This window comes from Euprymna scolopes, chromosome 39 (assembly GCF_053919585.1).
Source record: "Euprymna scolopes isolate OS-2025 chromosome 39, ASM5391958v1, whole genome shotgun sequence".
NCBI classification, from domain to species: Eukaryota; Metazoa; Mollusca; class Cephalopoda; order Sepiida; family Sepiolidae; genus Euprymna; species Euprymna scolopes.
Genome location: NC_136520.1, coordinates 36840514 through 36860749, shown reverse-complemented (window position 1 = coordinate 36860749; position 20236 = coordinate 36840514). Strand labels below are relative to the sequence as shown.

Genomic DNA, 20236 nt, shown 5'->3' with positions numbered 1-20236 from the left:
ATTTTGAGCGGAACCCTTTATTTACATCATGGGGGTAGCATGCTCTTGTTCCCTCAGACATGACTGGGTAGAGGTCCTAAATAATTTGCAATTGTATTTTTTGGTTGCCCACACTGAGGATTGAACCTTCAACCTTCAGGATAATATCACTTTTTACTATTGATTTTTACAAGTACTCTAACCACTGAGCCACAGGTCTTCAGATGAGATGAAAATAGTAGTCCAATGTATCCAAATAATACGAATAATCAATCCTCGTCTCCAAAATTCAGAAACATCCTCTTTTTTTATTAGCTCCTTACATCAAGTGCCTGGCACTACTATATCAGGCTGTCTGAAGATATCGGCTTCCTAGCTTAAATGCATCAAACATTGATGCTATTGTTTTTTTTTTTTTCCTTTCCTTTTGCAAAACTCAATGTTTTGCAAAGTAAAAAAGAAAAATCAATTTTCCTCTATCGTACAACCAAACCAAACGCTATGAATAAATATTTGAAGCTATAAAATACTTGAAGCATAAAAACTAGACTAGATTTGCCATTAAATAGTTAATATGCCATAAAACAAAACAACCAAACCTTAGATAAAATAGCTTCATGCTTTGTCTGGAGCGATTTCAATATATATATATATACATGTGTGTGTATAATTATTCCAGATTAATATTATTCAGAGGTAAAACATCCAATGAATTTAACACGGTTCATACAAGCACACTCAATACCAAGATATACTTTTTATTTGTTTTTACATAAACATTTCGGTATCACTACACAGTCATGAGTATGTTTCAGTCAATTAGTTATAAATAATTAGACATCATCAGATGATGTTGCTTTTAAAAAACTTTGGTCCTTAATGGATTTTAGAGAAAGCTCACAGAAGTTCTAATCTGGAAAGTAGTCACATGGTATTAAAAACATAAATAAATTAAATTAAAATAAGAATGCTTAATGAATAAAAAAAATATATGACTATACAATAAGGCAAAAAAAAAAAAAGCCGCAGTGTCTAACAGAGACAAGTTGGGGAAGAGAAAAAAAAGAAATGGAAGGAAAAAGAAGAACTAGTAGGTTCAAAGTTTTATATATATATATATATATATATATATATATATATATAATATAGTTTTGAAAATAATAAGGGGAAGTTTCTCAAGAGCTCTTTCGGCTATCATCTCACAGGAGAAAATCGATAGCGTACAAAATAATATTATGTCGAAAATAAAGAGTTCTAATGGGGAATTTATTGAATGTGCCAAAAGTACAGGGACACTAAAATAAATTTATTAACGTTTAAAAACGATTAAAATATTGGCACAACGAGGGGGGGGGGAACTCTGTCTATTTTAGTGTCCCCGTACTTTCAGCACATTCAATAAGTTCCCCATTAGAACTCTTTATTTTCGATATAATATTATTTTGTATGCTATCGATTTTCTCCTGATGAGATGATAGCCGAAAGAGCTCTTGAGAAATTCCGCTTATTATTTTCAAAACTGTATATAAATTCTGTACCTCCAAACATATATATATATATATATATATATATATATATATATATATATATATATGTATACTGTTATAGATAAAAATGAAAATTTGTATAAGGAACACTGGTCTTATTTCTCAAATATTACAAAGGATCTGTTTTGTACAAGTAAAATAAATTCTTTATTTAAATATATATGTGTGTGATGTTATTCATTCACCAAGCAACAACATACGAATCATCAGCAGCAGCTAACTTGGAAGTATTAGCATTCATTGTAAAGAAGACGATAACTGTTTTTTTTTTTTTTTTTCCAAGTGACTTTAATTGTAAAAATTATAGGTAAGTTGGGAATCTTTATCAAAAACGTATGCTATAATATTTGATATCATACACACATACAGGGAGAGAACTTGAATGCCTGCTGGACACTACCCTCATGTGTCTAAGGTCTCTCTGTACATGGGTTTGCCAGAACAACCTGGCATGAGGATACTTTTCCCTTGAAGTAAACCCTGACCAAATATTCAAAATAACATAGTATTCGCTGTCCAAATAAGATCTCCTCACTATGGCTAACTTGCATTAGTTTTGACGAGGAATGGTGCGCCTTCTCTAAGTGATGTTACCTCAAGTAATAGCACGGAGCTGGATACTCCACCAGACAAGGTAAATTCTTGTCCTGTAATCCAATAAGACCAGACCAAAATGAAAGATATACTACAACATATGAAAATGGTTAATCGGGGAGAAGGAATTTATTCTCAATTTCTTTACTAACTCAGTATCTGAGAGATAAAGCACTTTAATGAAACATTTGAATATCTATGTATCTCATATAGAGTTCAAGTGTTAGTCCCAGGTTGTGGGCCCCTTGATTTCTGAGAATTTCGACTGAAGTAAAATAAAACAAAAAATGCACACACACACATATATATATATATATATATATATATATATATATATATATGGTGGAACGATAAAATTGTCACCCTAAAGAAAACAACACTACAGCTTTATTTTATAACTTTTATTGAAAAAAATCAATTCAGGTAACTTGATTATGTAGTAGAGCTGACATCTATTCATTGTAGCCACCTTCAGCCTCAATCACCGCCTCAATAGAGGCTCAGAACTGGCAGCATGTTTTTCCACAAGTGCCTGCGGGAGCTATGCGAATGCTTGGTGGATAACCACAATCAGGCTGGTTTTGGTGTTGTGGGAGGTCATATTAGTGATGTTCTCAACATATGACCAAACCAAGTAGTCCAGCAGGTTTAGGTTGGGTAGTGAGAGAAGGGTATAAAATCGTAGCACTCCTTCTGAAGCCAAGCCTGGGTCTCTTTGAACTTGTGGGTCAGTTTCGAGTCCTGCTACCACACACACGTCTGCCAGCAGTCACCTGATTGCATTAGGAGATAACCACAATCTTCAGTACATATAGGTACACGGTGGTGTTGACTTTCAAGCCATGAGGTGGTATGATGTGATCCTCACTTTAAACAACACCAAAGACCATAACCGTGGCAGGAAACTTTGTTTTCCTCACCCTGGGCACATCCCGGTTATTCGTGGCAATCCAGTGATGCATTTTGAGTGTGATGGCAATGATCCTGTTGTCATAATTTGAATCGGTAGAGAGCATGAGTTGTACAACGATGCATCTCGGATCTCACTCATTAAACATTGTGTCATTTTTAGACATGATAGAAGGCTCCTATCGCTCTTGGAATTTCTACTGGCCAACTAGTTGATGGTTTGCAACAAAAAAAGAAAACCGTTTTTCATCAAATGGGCATGGACTCATTGTCTTTTCTAGAGCGCAATTTTATTGTTACATTCTGTATATATAAACAAGACTTTTTAACCCGTTAAAAAGTTGTAAAAGTTATAGTCCATTGACTGAGAATAAGTGCTATATGCTAAATTGATGCTTGAATATGGTTAAATTTGTGCTCATTTTTGCATTAAATAATCTTTTACCATACATCCAGCGGATACCATAATACTTAGTTCGCTGTACCTTATTAAAGCAAAAATCCATACAAAATTTAAGCTAGATGATTTCAGTAGTTTTCCAGAAAAATTGGAATGATCAGATGGACAAAGAGAAATCTATAATATAAATCTCACCTATCTCTTTGAATGTATGTATGTTTGCCTAAAACTTTTGACAGAGGTGATGGATTTTCATAAGATCGGTATCATTTTGAAGCTTGATGTTTCTGACAACAAATATCGAAATATTGGCCAAAAACATTAATTCCTTCACCCTCAACTGGGCAGTTTTCTACAAGGAGAGGTCGATTTTTTGCGAGCCATTTTTGCAAGTCACCGTATCGGTTGGACTGACTTTGCCTAATATTAACGTTCCGAACTTCCGGTCGCGTCATTAAGTAGGGGTAAGATGTCTGATTTTCTTTCACTTTCTTTTCCACCTTCGCGTCACGGGTTCGAGCCTGCCTGCCTACTACCACTTTGCTCAACACACACCTCGAAACACCCAGATAACGCCAGGCACCCAGGCTAGTATAATATAGAAGATTATACGAATTAGAATGTTGAAATCAAGTTTCAGAAAGAATCATACAAGACTTATTACACGTGTATTTAATTTAGCACAGTGCTCATAAACAAGCACTACTGATCCAAATATAGGTGCATTGAAAAATTGTTTAAAGAAAACTGCAAACTGAATGAATGCAGCAATTTTTGTTTATGCAAGTAAAAGTTTTCTAATTCTTGAGTTGCATAAGTAACTCTCGCCTTTTTGATGAGGAAAAAAGCGTTATATCTGTTAAGATGCTAGGTTTAGTCTGTTCTGTCATCAGTCAATGAAGAAGTCCTTCTAGACTGAGGCAATTCAAGTTTTTGCTTCAATTCAGGGTGCCCATTTTTGAGACGCTGAATTTTCTCACCATTAAAAACTAACCTTGAGTCTAACTTGTCCCTCATGGGGTGGCAACAGAATAGGGACTTAAGGCAAGTTTTTCCCAAGCAATATTGAATTAAATTGTTCAGTTACTTATATATATATGTATATATATATATATATATATATATACTAGTGTTGGGATGATTAATCGGAATCTGGAATCGGAAAAATTGGAAGATTTGGGGGGTATCGGAATTGGAAAAATTGATGGCTATTTTCCGATGCCAAAACGATTCTTTTGTCTTTTTATTTGATTTTATTCAAAGTAAAATCTTCCATTGCTGCTAATAATGATAAAATAATAAACAGTTATTGATGTTATTATATCAGTAAAGCTAAAATCGATAGATCACTTTCCACAAGTGTATTTGGAGCTTTAGGAAAATATCTGCATATTTAACATGTTTTTTTTTTTACAAAAATCGGGGAAAAATAAAAATTTATAGTTAAATAATTAGAGATTTATAAAGAATCGGAATTGAGAATTTAGCATGGAATCAGTTATTGTATCGGAATTGAGAAAAATATCGGAATCATCCCATCACTAATATATATACATACACACACACACACATATATATATATATATATATATATAATTTTTTTTTTTTTTTTTTTTTTTTTACACGGTGGTCACCACTTATCAAGGCCCGGAAGCCACTCAGGGATAAGGGTTATTGCAAGTACAGTACGTTAGTGTGGAGATTTAATGAAGTGTTTACTTAAGAGGGTGGTTCATTAGGAATTTGTTAACATTGGACTTAAAGACATTCAAGCTGTAGTCAGGTGGGAAGCAAGCAGACGGAACAGAGTTCCACAGGCGTACACACACACATGTATATATATGTATGGTAATTAAGCTACACAGAATCTTTCATGTTTCATCCCCAAAGGACATAAAATGCTTTAATTGGCTTGTATTTTTGTAATTTATTATTAGCTCCACTCATATATTGAGCACTGTTGAAATAAGTAGTGAAAATTGATACATAAAATATACCTCCTTATAATATTTTATTTGGATACATAAAATAAGCACCTTGAGAGAAATATCAAAAGTTTTTAATCAAGCCATATTGTGAAAGTTCTCTCCCGTGAAAGATAGAGCACTTTTGAGACCTATCAGGTTTTTGTGGTTGTTAACTTTTAAATTCAGATGAACACATCTCGGTTAAAACAAAAAATTTATTGATCAAAATAAACGTCAGAATCAACACACTTTTGCCAACACAAAACAAGTGCATTTATGCCAGTAACATAAAAATCTTGTGTGGTGGTGGCAGTAAAGTTGCTGAAGGCGTTTTTGATATCACATGGGTTTTTTTTAACGTTTCTCACGCTGACAGTTGTCGAGATGCTTAAAAAGTGGTAGTCGGTAGGTGAGGGATCTGGAGAGTATGGCACATTAAGAGGGTCAGTTTAGCAACGTGTGGTCAAGCATTGACATGGAGAAGAATTCGGCTATTTCTGTTGACTAATGCTGGGTGTTGTTGTTGAAGTTTCTGATGCATTTCATCCATTTGTTGACAGTACTTCACTGCTGTAATGGTTTCGCCTGCATTCAAAAAACTGTAATGAATGAGACTGGTCGCAAACCACCAAATAGTCAGCATTACCTTTTTTTTGGTGCAGCTTTGGCTTTGTTGGCATATAACCACTGAGCTGAGCATTGTCGGTTGTCGTAAAGAACCCACTTTTCATTGCAAGTCACAACTCAATCGAGAAACAGGTCATTCTTACCGTGTGAAAAAAGGGAAGATGACACTTCATAACAGCGTTTTTTTTTTTTGTTTTTGTTTTTTTGTCGTTCAATTCAAGAGGCATACATTTATCAAGTTGGTTTTTCCAATCTCTCTCAAGCGGTTGGAAATCGTTGTATATGGTACATCTAATTCAGAAGCAAGTTATCTAACAGTTATGCATGGATTGGCTTCAACTAAGGCTCCTTATTGATCGTCAACATCCGATAGCCAACCACTATGCTCATTATCTTCAAAACTTTCGTTGCCGCCAAGCTCTAGTCTCTGTTGCAATTCTGCATCTCTGTGCTTATATTACACTGGAAAAATGGTTGGATCACTCTACCGCTCCAGAAAGTATCTCACTGCCAATGCAATCCTCTATCTGTATAAGAAACAGGTATGCCCTAAAATGGAGTACTGTTGCCACACCTGGGCAGGAGTTGCTTGGAGTGCCTTATCCAGCCTTGATAGAATTCAAAACTGGCTTCGAAACCTAGTAGGTGATGTCCTTTTCTCTTCCTTGCAACTTCTTTCACACAGAAGAGACGTTACGAACCTGACTCTGCTCTATCATTATTTTCATAGCAAGTGCTCGACTGAACTCCAATCTATCATTCCCCCCTTGCCAAACTTTCACAAAAAATACTTAACTAGCTACAACCACTATATATGATTTCCCCCACTTTCTAACTGTGCCTGAATCTAAACACAAATTCCATGAACAAAGCTTCTTTCCAAGAACTGCCCGCCTATGGAACACTCTTCCACTGGCCTGCTTCCCGGTTGATTACAACATGGTAGTCTTCAAACTCGCTGTAAACAAGTTCTTGTTGATCCGTCCCCATAAATAATTAATTTCTACCTAATTTACACGATTAATGATTGCAACACTACCACTTTACATTCAGCCTTTGTGCCTTGATAAGTGGTGACACCCAAGTAGAAAACAAAAAAATAAAAAAATAGACTTCAACAGAATGTGTTCTGATGAACTTACTGCACATGTAATCCTCGACTGATGTGACTAGTAGCAAAATCCCATCCTTTCATTGTCAACATCTTCAGATGCCGAAAAACATTTTATTTTAATAGTGTCTTTCCTCAAACTGCTTGCCTTTGGAGTTCCCTCCTTGATTTCTGTTTCCTAACTGTACCAACATGCATAAATCTAAATGTAATGTAAATAAGCATCTCGACTGGCTTCTTATTCACAGTAGCCCCCTACATCTTGTTAGGAGTGAATAATAAATAAATAAAAAAAAAAACAAAGAAAAAAACAGTAAGTTACAATAAGGAATCAAAAAAAATCATTGAATTTCTTTTAATTTTTTTTTTTTTTTCTGTTTTTCATCTGGGGGGTTATCAGAGGCAATTATTGGTTAGGTCCATAAAATATTTTTTCTTATTACATTTTCACCCCAAAGAAGAGACAGTGCCACTTTGATGTAGGGGGGCTACTATCAGGGACATAATTTGCAGGAATACTATGAAGGGAGTTGAGCAGCAAGATGTCTTTTCACATAAACTGAAATATATTATATGTAAATAGCTGAAATATGTTACAACTAGCGTGGTGGTGGTAGTGGTGGGGGGGGGCGCTTTGCCTAGGCATAAAATACGCTTAAATATGATATTTTAATTTGTCCAGATTTTGTATATAGTATTATAGTTGTGATTTCAAAAGTAAAAAAAAAAATGTATTCAGGTGCCATCAGCTAGAATCGAAACTGAACTATAGCATTCAAAACTGGTGACGTTACCACTCTACCAACGTGACATGCATATAAACCGATTAAAAATAAACTAAGATGAATGTACAAAATGTTTAACGATTTTTTTTTTTTCAATTTTGACCCCTTAAAAACAATTTTAACCAGGTAAAAACCTATAAAAGAACGGCCCATAAAAAATCTAATCATTTGAGGCCCCTCGTGCTCTCTGCTACTTTTAGTTTTGGAGGAGGTAGTTTGAAAATATGGAGACAGACAGACAGCCGTTTATATATTAGATGTATAAGAAATTTTTTTTTTTTTTTTAAATAGATTTCCTGTTTCAGAAATAAATGCAGACAGAAAAGACATTTATGACAAATTCAATGCTGCTATTAATTTTGTAATGGGCAAGAGGCTTACAATAGTATTTTGTGTGTGTGTGTGGGGGGGGCTACTAAACATCCCATTATCAGCAATAATAGTGTTTTACTTTATTTTATTTATAACTTAAATATTGTAGAGATTAAGAAAAAAAAAATAGTAAAAATAGTGATATTGGATTCTGGACTGAGAGAAGTAGTACACAAGGCTTCTCCACCACCTACCTTGAAAATGCTGCTGTGAAACCTGACAGTTATATGGAATAAGTCAGAGAGAGTTGCAACCTTGATTGAAGTGAGTGTTCCTAATGATGGCAGTCTGAACAGAGCTGAAAGAGAGAAACAGACCAAATACCAAGGTCTCATGTATGATATGAAAAGAAACTAGAATCTTAAGGGGATATCAATCATACCAGTTATTATAGGTGACAAGTGCAAAAGAGATTCAGACAATTGCACTTAAGGGAACAGCGAGGATACTAAAAAGAGCTCTCGGTTGGTTTCAATAAAAAAGCGGGGCAATGTTGGCAGCTGGTTTGGCTGCCCCATACGCAGCATTACAATCTTCAAAGGAAGAAAAAAAATTTGCAAGTATTGTAACAGTTATCCTTTTGATGTGTGTGTGTGTGTGTGTGTGAGTATGTGTGTGTGTCTGTAAGTTTTAAACTCACCTTATATAATTCCAACACATAAAATATCTCTAAAACTGTGTGTGTGTGAGAGAGAGAGAGGACAACTCTCAACCTATATACTCAACAAATTTTTGATCTTCAGACTTGAAATTTGGTATATAGGGTATTCAGACATGTGGAAAACTGAATCTGTTTTCATCCGGTAAAAAGGGCTGCTAAGGAGTCAAAATTTAAAAATTGGTACATGGGAGGGGAGTCATTGGATTGTTATCTGTTTGTCAACTGTTTCACGACTGCACGTATCGTTCGCATGACAACTTCCTTATGTTAAGAACAAGTAAGTTTGAAAACGCTTTTTAAAGATCTTGGCAAGCTGTCCTAATGGTTATCGTACTTGATTCACTGTCTTTAGGTTTTGGTTTCAATATCAGCTTGAGTATTTTTATTTTCAACAAATGAACTGTTTAGACAATACATAATAATCGCATGCACATGTTTCAGTTTCTTTCCATTTTTTTTTTTTTTTTTCAATTTTTTTTAAAAGAGATTAACGTTTCTTTTTTTCTTTTTTTTTTGCTTGTTTTTTTTTTTTTTACTTGCGTTCACTCCTACCAAGGCATATCACCACTTAGAGATAAAGGGCTACTATTTGGGACTATACCTAGGAAAGATTAACAAGGTGTTGGTTTACATTATATTTAAACTTCTGCATATCAGTCAGTCAGGGAAGCAGGTAGCAGGAAGGGAATTTCAAAGTCTAGCTGTTCGAAAGAAGAAACTATTAGACTAGAGAGCATTCTGGTATTTAGGGACCTCATCAGTGAAGAGGTGAGATTTTGTTGCTAAGTGGGTTTGTTGGGGATATGTATCTTGAGGGGGCACAAGTGCAACGAGTTCATCAGAGTTTATTCCATTAAAATATTTGTAAAACAGACAGAGATGGAACATTGCGGCAATGGGATGGGGTTGAAGCTTAGTTGACAAAATGGGAATTATTAGATTGAAGACTTTTTTTTTTTTTTTTTTTTTTTTTGGACCCTATCAAAGAGGAAAGAGGCTAGTCGTATACGCACCAGCGCAGATGTAGCAACAATACTCCTGGTGGCCTTGTAGAGGTACAGGATGCTCTCAGGTGTGAGTAGTCTTCTAGCTCAATAGATGGAACCCACTTTCTTTGCAGCATCCTTCACAATGTCCTCGATATATTTGTTCCAGTTCATATTGCCTGCAAATGTTGGGGTGAGAAGCTTGAAGGAAAAATTCTCAGGTAGGGTGTTATTTGTCATGGATATCGGTTTGGAGGTTATTTTCTAACGATTCTGCCATTGTCTTAGATTTATGCATATCGATTCTTCCCTCATACATATTATAGAGCATTATATCATCAGCAAATATACCCATCTCGGACACAATATTATCAGGGTGATCGTTTATGAATATCAGAATAATAGTGATCCAAGGGTCGATCCCTGAGGCACTCCCATATTAATGTTATGCTGTTTGGATTTACGTCCAATGATAATCTGAATTACCATCTGACTGGTCCTATTGTCTAAGAAAGATCTAATTATATTTAGTATTAGTCCAGTTGTATTGCACGTTACGTTTAATATGGACAACACTAGATATATCTGCTAGTATGTATATAAAATGACCTTGTGTGTGAAGAACTGTCCCTACCAAACTCCCTTGTAAATTTTTGGTTTACAGACTTGAAACTTGATAAATATGAGATTTGAACCTGTGGAACAAATTCAATTTGGCTTTTAACTGGTAAACATAATTACTAACGGATCAAAATTTAAAAAAAAAAAAAAAAAATGAGAACTTCTCAGACATAAGTCGATTTAAAAGTGCTTTTCTATGTATGCGCAAATATACATTTATATCTTTAACAACAATATTATTCAAATTTTTATGTGCGTATTGACTTAGCTTAGATAATAATGAATAAGACTGGAGAGCTATGTATTGGTTTTGATTCTAGCTGATGGCACCCAAGTCATATTCCATTTTTTTTTAACTTTTGAAATATATTGGGTACAACATGATAATCAATAGAGTATTGGCTCTATAATGATAAATATTAAATCTCCATGAATTATAATATATTTAAGTATATTTTACGATTGGGCCGTGTCAAGGGATGGGGGCACTTCTATGTATATATTGGGTACAATATAATAATAAATATGAGATCAGTAAATTAAAATATATTTTATGATCAGGCAACATCGAGTGGCTTGCTAGTGCGTGCGCATATATATATATATATATATATATATATATATATATATAATGTATATTGCAATTAGGAAGGGAAGACTTTTATTATTCATGATTAAAAGTAAATTTGTATATATATAAATATATATATATATATATATATTCCTTTAATCGTCTCTCCAAAAAGTGGGGGGAAAAAAATTGTAAATAATGTTACTATTATGGTGGTGGTGGGGTGGGGGTAGAACGTCTATTTGAGAAGATGGTAATGAAGTTCTCGTAGAGAACACAACTCGCACATTGGCAGCAAAATAACATCCATGAACTGCTGAACTTATTTGTTTGCCAAATGTTTCACTTACTGTACCCAACCAAACGAAAATAAATTGGACATTTGGCTACTATATTCTCTTTAATTTGAGAGAATTCAGCCAATTTCTTTTGAATAACTGACCTAATCACATCTAGTGGGTACCCGTTTTTTGATAAAATATCCGTAATTGTTTCCAATTCCTCATCTAATTTTGATTTGGAACAAATCATAAGGGCACTATGTGTTAGGGTCCAAATTAGATTTATCTTACGTTTTTTGGGCAAAATGAATCCCAACGAGTGTACAAACCTGTAAATGTTGGTTTGCGGTATATATATAGATGTATGGTAACTAGATGGCGTTTTTGTTACCAATACATCAAGGAAGGCTATGGATGAATTGCACTCTCCCTCATAGGTTTACTTTAACGCGGGATGCATTCCATTAAGTAAGGAGAAAAAGGTGTTTGCTTCCATTTGGTTATTAAATAAACAGAATGTGTCATCAACATATGGGAAGTACACTAATGGTTTTATGGGTCCAGATAGTAAGCGCTCTTCATAGAACCCCACAAAAATATTTATTTTAATCGTTTTTCCACTTTTTTTTTTTTTTTTTCTCCCCGTAAATTGCATAAAGCGCAATTTTAATCGCTTTTTCATTCTTTGTTTTTAAAATTCCCTCGATACAACTTTGAGAAGCAAGGGTCGAAACCGGTCAGCTGGCTCCCCATTTCTATTTCTTTCCTCTCTTGTTCCCCTTTTTTTTCCTCACCTTTTTGGAGAGAAGATTAAAGGATTTAAAAACAAAGCAGTATATTAAATTATGGCTCCTGAGCAGTGTTGATTAAACACCACCTCCCTTAAACAAAAGAACAAATCATGTTTTATATATATATATATATATATATATATATATATATATATATATATAAAGCTTATATGTTTATATGCAATTTAACTACTTTAGTGCAGTGATTGCATATGAATAAATAAGTTTTCATTTAGGTAACTCAATAGTGCAGTAGACGGAAAGGAACTGGCTATCAACTACTACTAAATTCAAGCGATTACTGCATTATAGGCAGGTGTATTCAATTTAAAAATTAATATAAATTCCTTTTGAAACTTTATATATGTTATTGTTAAAAAAAATGTATACTCAATGTATTAACTGAAAAGGTCATTTTCTTTTCTTTTTTTTTAATTAATTTATTTTTTGTAATTACATTTTCACCCCAAACAAGGCATATTGCCATTTTGATGTAGTGGGCTAGTATCATGGACCAAAGCTACAGGGGTACTGTGTAGGGAGTTGGGCAGCAACATGTTGGTTCTCGTTACACTTCTGCATGTCAGTACAGTTGGGGAAGCAGGGACCTGAAAGGGAATCCCAAAGTCTAGCAGTTCTGGGGAAGAAACTACTGAAGTAGAAAGCTCTCTTACATCTAACGATCTCTACTGTGTAGGAGTGAGATTTAGCTGCTTGTTGGGTTTGTCGGGGGTATTTATGTTGAGGGTGTACAAGTGCTTGCAGCCCTATTCGTGGACTTTGAAACTTGAAATATTGTTGGGGGGGGGGGTCTACACTCTGATGAATTTTACCTGCAATATGTTTATTTCAAAATCTACAATTCTGCTGAAGCACCAAAAATTTTAAATATTTGTTTGCCTGTGATAATCATAATCTTTTGATTTTTTTTTTTTTTTTTTTTTTTTTAACGTTATTCTATTTTTTTTTTTTCATTAGATTTTTTTTCTTCATAATTTAGATTGTTAACTTTTCTTTTCTTTTTTTTTCTTTTTACAGGTAAGAGTGTCGTGTGGCGGGAATCAAAATTTCACAAAAAAAAAAAATTTTTTTTTTTTTTTTTTTTTTTTAAAGTTCTCAATTTTTTTTTTCTTATAAACTTCTCCATTTGCATCAACCCCACATATGGATTGGATTTACACCTTATACAGCATATCAACCCCACAATCACTCCTTACACTGGATTACCTGTATCTACAAATATCCGACCCAACTCGCCCATGGTGTTGGCTATCATCACCAAATCTGTCTGAAATAACAGTGTTTGGAAACCAGCTCAACGGAGAATATATACAGCTTTCACCATGAATCATTTTGCCATCCTTATCATCATTATCATACTACCTGAGGATTTTATCGACTCCAAATTCGGCCCGATAACGGATTAAAATCAAGGTTTAATCTGATGCCGTTAACGTAACAGCGTGGCATCTCAGTAAGTTTCCAGTAATGTGTGTTTGTACATCTATTCACAGACATGTTTTTTTTTTTCTTAATGATATATTAACTTTTCAGATACTTAGTTATGTGTACATATATATATATGCATATATATATATATATATATTTATACATACTCTATTGACAGATGAAGAGGAAAACAAAAATAGGTAAACAAAAAAACAAAAATATGGATTTTTTTTTTTCATTTTTATTTTTTTTTCTAGAGCTGAAATAAGAAATGAAAGCGGCAAGAACGAACGAAAAAAATGAAATGAAATTTAAAAAAAAAAAAAAAAGAAACAGATTTTGAAATTTTAGTTTTTTTATTTGAACTCACACGGTGAAAAAAATTGTGGCTAAAACATTTTTTGTGTGCATGTTTGCTGATAAATTGTTTCAGAACGAGTCAGAAGATTGTTTTATTTCATTTTATTGGCGCCTTGTACATACATACATATATTATGATAATGATGGAAGTAGTATTCCGACGAGACAGAGAGATGAAATAGGAATAAATCAAGTTATGTGTTCATCAACGTTTTTGTCTTTATAGTAAGACTTCTTCTGTATTAACGATTTTTTTCCGTTCTAAAATAGAACAACAAATTTACTTGCAACTATTGTACTGGTATTTTATTTTCTTCAATTTATTTATCCTGGAAAAAGTCTTATAATAAAAACGAAACATTGATAGACATATAACTTGGTTTATTCCTTTTTCATCTTTCTGCATATATATATATATATATATATTAGTGATGGGACGATTCCAATATTTTTCCCCAATTCCGATACAATTACCAATTCCGATTTTTAAAAGAATTTTTATATATATATATATATATATATATATATATATAGTTGATTTATTTGGGGGTGCAGATTATTGTAAAAACCCATATGTGTATATTTGGTGACCCCCTTTGTAAAAAAAAAAAAAAAAAAAAAAAATTTCTTTTTACAAGGGAGTCACCACTTATCAAGGCCTGAAGGCTACTCGAGGTTAAGGAATAATGGATGTAAGGTGGTAGTGTAATAATCATTAATATGGCAGATTGGGTAGAATTTGAATTATTTAAGGGGATGGCTCAACAAGAACTTGTTTACATTAGACTTGAAGGCTACCATATAGTAATTGGCTGGGAAGCAGGCCAATGAAACAGTGTTGCACAGGCAGGCAGTCAGTCAGTTCTGGGAAAAAAACTTTGTTCATGGAACTTGCATTTAGATTTAGACACAGATAGTGGGGGAAATTGTTGATAATGGTTGTAGCTAGTTGAGTGTGTTTTTGTGAAAGTTTGGCAATATAATTTTGCAGACATAAAAAATACACTCGTAGGAGTGATTTATAAATTTTAGTTTAAAATCAATATTTATCATTAATACGAGTCACCGAACATTACGTTCTAAATAAAAAGCAAGCAAATAAAAACAATTAAAAGAATCGTTTTTGTCATTGAAAAATGGGAATAATTTCTTCCGATACTGATACTTAAAAAAGTTTCAATTTTTTTTTATTCTTGATTCCAATTCCAGTCAATCGTCCCAACACTAATATATATATATCAGCATTTAATATGCTTATTTTTTTAGACTTCAAAATATCGTAAAGAGTGAACTCCCATGCAAAACTTGAACACTTATTAGTAATAGTAGTACTATCTATATACATATAAAGTTGTAATTCTTGTCTGTTCATTTGTTTCTTCATAAACTCCTCCAAAAGGTTTGGAGATAACCCCCACCCCAATCCAACCATTAAAATTTGCTCCCTACTCTGGTTCCTCCAGCTGTACCTACATGCAGAAATCGAAATATAATGTGAACAAACATCTTGCTGCACACCTCTCCACTTAGGACGTCTCCTATAAATCTGGCTCCTTAATCATTGGAGAAGTATATTTCATTTTGATCAAAGGGGGGGGGGTAAAACAATATTGTCAAGTCTTCATTTACACTTGACATCCACAAAATTACATTTTATTTTATTTATAACATGAAAATGACAAAAATTGATAAATTTGACTGACCCCACCCCTCCCTTTCTTCTTCTCTCCGACAGGCATGATCTTGTTAGTTTCAGTCTTCTCTATAAATACTATTATGTGTTTTTTAGAATTAGATAAGTTATTGCTTGCCTCTTTTGTTCATTTAACTTGTTGGTCTAGTTTTGTTTTTTTTTAGTTTAGGCCTTTTGATTCCTTGGGGAACATAGGGTCACAATGACGCTCCTCCAATGGACCCGATTCTGGCTGGTCCTCTTCAGTTCGTTCCATGTCATTCTGGCAGCCCTGGTCTCAGTCTCAATGCTTGTTGGCGCACTGGCTTCCCGGAAGCTTCCACCAGCTCGCGTCATGAACTCTACTAGAGAGGACCATTCCCAGACCAAAAAGTCCACAGATGATGTCGTTGCGGTTTCTGTAACTTTCTTTCTTTTACAGAATTGCGTTGTTGGCCCTATTTTAACCTCCAACCTGGAAGACCAGTGAGTGCTCTTAGTCTGATCTCTACCCTTCAATCTGTCTGGCTTGGGTAACCCTACCAGGAGACGAATCTCCCGCCAGCATAGCTATCAAGGTCCTAGAGACATTCAAGTCCCCTAACCACACCAAGGTTGCACTCGCTGGGGGGGGGGGGGGCTAGTGGTCTCTATCAATTCATTGTTTTGATAGCTCGTTGTAATATAGCTTCCTATTCCAGTAGCTTCTTTCCAAGAACTGTAGGGTTGTGGAACTCTCTTCCTGCTCACTGTTTTCCTTCTACTTATAGTCTTTGTCTTCTCAAAGCTAAAATCAGTAGCCATATCCTATTTTTGTAATCATCTTTCATTCTTGTTAGCCCCTTACATCAAGTGGCTTCATGCATTGTAAATGGTTCATTGAATTTGAGACTTACAGTTTAATCTCGATAAATGCTGCCATATTGCAGTGGGGTCTTCTAACTCTGCTCTTAGTTTCAACAATGACACTACTCTTCTCAAGAAGGTAAACAAGACAAAAGATCTTGGCGTTCTGGTCGGTTCATCGTTCCGTTAAAGCCATCTAAACATTGCATTCAGTCTGCTGATAAAGCAAGAAACGTTCTAGTTCTTACACAACCTTTTTTCAGCAAACTCACTGAACTATTTGTTCCTCTTTATTTGTCCCTCATCAGACCACTGTTAAAATATGGTGTCTAAATCTCTTCTCCATATCTAATATGCGATATCCGGCATCTGGCTGGTGCTACCAGATCAGGCTGTCTGAAGATATTGGCTTCCTGAGATGAAATGCACCTAACATTGATGCCTTTTATTTTTCTACTTCTTTTTGCAAAACTTAATTATGTTCTGCAAAACCAAAAACGAAAAACAACTACCTACCTTTTCCCCCTTTTCCTTCTTCTCATTTTCCCTTTCTCTTTCTATCTCCCCTCACTTCCTGACTAGTTTCCTAACTTAAAATGTACCAAACATTAATACTGCAACTCCTTTTTCCTTTCCCATTGCAGAACTCCTTCATGTTTTGCATGGCAGGAATCGAAACAATAAAAACCGCTATAAAACAACCAAACCAAACACTACAAACTAGCGAGTGAAGATAGGAGTTTGAAAAATAAAAACCTTCTACAAAATGACTAAATGCAACATTACTACTATTTCAGAAATAACCGAATTCTGCATTAAATAACCCAAAAAGGGTTGATATGCCATAAAACAAAATGATCAAATCAGCATCTGGAGAGAATCCAAAGACTGGCTACTCAAATAGCGCGGGATCTATTGGATCTGTCCTATGAAAGCTGAATCAAAAAGCTTAACCTTTTTTCTCTTGAGCGCCGATGATTACGTGGTGATTTCATTTTGGCCTACCATCTCCTCAATGGGCATTATAATATTCCTCGGGACCTATTATTCACTCCTGCACCAGAAAGAAGTCTATGTGGACATAACTATTTCACTGTTGATTTTAAACTGAAGAAGGGCCACTTTCTTCATCAGGGCCTTGGAATAAATTTCCAAGGGAGGTAATAAATGCACTAACGATGCAGCAATTTGGACACATACTGGGCTACTGTATCCTCTTTTGCATAAATTTCTACCACCCTTTCTGTACATGCTAATTGAAGCACGATTGCTTTATTTTTTGCCAAATGAATTGAATTGTCTGGAGCGATTGCTAAAAAAAGAAAAAGAATATAAATGCCCAAAGATCCTTACCGATTCCCTAGAAATGCCGTATGTGCCTTTAGAAGGTTACATTACCTGAAATGTATTTTGATTAATGTCCCTTTATGTGGATCATTATTGAGTACAATATTGAGCCCCACCTAAAAAATTGAATTAATAACATGTAAAAAAAAAAAAAAAAAAAAAAATTAGAATGAGCAAACTTATGTCTTGGAAAGGGATACATTTGTTTGACGTAGCTGAGTGGCCTTGGCTACATAATCAAGTAATACAATCTAGTAAGTCATCTTAACGAATAGCTTTAGGCTTTTGCCATAGCTTTCGATGTCTTTCCCAGGCTGCTACACCTGTCAGTATTTATGACTTACACTAACCAATCATATTCTTGTGAGGAGGAGGAACCTGAACGTATTCATATTTATTATATCACTAGCTAATATTATGTTATGGGCTGGGTGTAAAAGGCATTAAACTGAACATGAGATGTTTCTGAATTTTTGAGAGGATGCAAGGACCTGTGGCACAATGGTTAGAGTACATGGAAAAATCAATTGTGAAATTGACCTTCTCCTGAAGGTTGAAGGTTCAATCCTCAGTGTGGGCAACCAAAAAATACAATTGCAAATTACTTATGACCTCTATCTATGGCTGACAGAACAAAAGCATGCTACTCCCGTGAAGTAAATAAAGGGTTCCGCTCAAAATTCCATCCAAATTCCAGAGTTCAACAGAAACATTCCAGAGTTTGACATGAAATACCTGAAGAAGGTCAGACGATACGTCGACCAAAATGTAAAAATCACACTCAAGATGAGAACAGTAGTTCGATGAATCCAAATAATATGAATATGATGATGATGATAATTTGCTTCCCCAATTTTTTTCTTCCAATTAAATTTTAACTACTGCCACCATGTAATAAAAGAGTGCAATATTAAAAGGTCAATGTGAAACAAAACGAAATACTATGTATTTACCATGGTTAGCAATTACAATATAACTAGACTTTTTAGCCTGTTAAAAATCGGCAAAAGTTATAACCTTTATGCCAAACTTCTAGAGTAAATGTAGTATTGTGGTGACTATTCCTATTAATTTCTAATTGTGCATTGAACAGATACTATAACACTTGGTTTGCTCCACCTTATCACAACAAAGGTCCCTCCAAAATTTCAACCAGTAGCTTCTGAGAAAAAGTGGAAGTAAATGTAAATTTGTGGTTACTAATCCTTATGAATCCCTAATTGTTCATCTAATAGATACCATAATACTTAGTTTGCTGTACCTTATCATAACAAGGGTTTATACAAAATTTCAGCCAAATCAACTTAGTAGTTTCAGAGAAAACTTCGGGAATAAATCCGTTATTATGGTGACTAATTTCTATTAATCCCTAACTGTGAATCGAATGGATACCATAATACTTAGTTCGCTGCTCTGTATCATAACAAAAATCCATACAAAATTTCAGTCAGATTGCCCCAGTAGTTTCCAAGAAAACGTGAAATGGACAGACTAAGAACAATATGATATAGATTCTTTGTTGTAAAGTTCAAACAGCACTTCTATTACTAATGCATGTGCAATTTTTGCATGAGATGAGCTCCTTACAATTTTAATCTATTCTTTTCTCATTCAAAACATCTTTACCACATTCATTGTTTATGTGATATAATTTACTTACATATTTTCATTTGTATCATTTTCTTTTTCTTTTTTTTTCAGTTTTCAACTTTATATACAGGGTGTCCCAAAATGATCTGACATGTTTGTTGATGAAAAAAAAAAATTAAAAAAAAGGAATTAAATAACTAAATGAAGAAAATATTTTTAAATTATTTAAATCTACATAGTATATCATTTTATTTCAAAGAGTCTTAAATGATATTAAATCGGCCAAGTGTTTACCATCATTGCTAACACAAGATATTGTACCTATTTACAATGCCTCCCCACGGGACAGAGTTAGACACCAGGGCTGTTTTTTAACGTAGAGAAAAGGTACAAAAATAAAAATTGTCTCAGTTGTGAAGGACTGCTCCTCCACCGAAAGAGAACAAGAAATGGAAGTGGAGCATCTGAAGAACAGATACTATACTTTGATCTTGGCCAAAAGGCCAAGTAGGTAGACGTTCATAAAAGTCTTCAATAATTCAATGGATCATTTTGGGTCGGATAACAGCAATTTCAGAATGAATAGCTCGTTTTCATTCTTCAAGAGATCAAGGGTGGTGGCTGAATACTTTTGACTTCAGTTATCTCCACAAGAAAAAATAGGAGTTTAGATTAGGCAGTGTTGTGGGTCAACTAACATCACTATATTCAACAGTCCAATTCATAAGGGTATTCTAAAATTTAAAAAAGATGCATAAGTACAGATATAA

General features: G+C 34.3%; 1 long non-coding RNA gene and 1 pseudogene across 1 annotated transcript in view; one reads left to right on the top strand and one right to left on the bottom strand.

Moving 5' to 3' along the window:
- LOC145263750 (uncharacterized) overlaps nucleotides 1-14089 on the top strand; it is a 58369-nt gene extending 44280 nt beyond the window's left edge. Inside the window, exon 2 of the long non-coding RNA XR_013864595.1 lies at nucleotides 13241-14089. This is a non-coding gene — a long non-coding RNA (uncharacterized LOC145263750). The remainder of the gene's footprint in view (nucleotides 1-13240) is intronic.
- Nucleotides 14090-19756: 5667 nt separating this feature from the next.
- On the bottom strand, nucleotides 19757-19981 carry LOC145264052 (U2 spliceosomal RNA; annotated as a pseudogene).
- Between the last annotated feature and the right edge of the window lie 255 nt (nucleotides 19982-20236).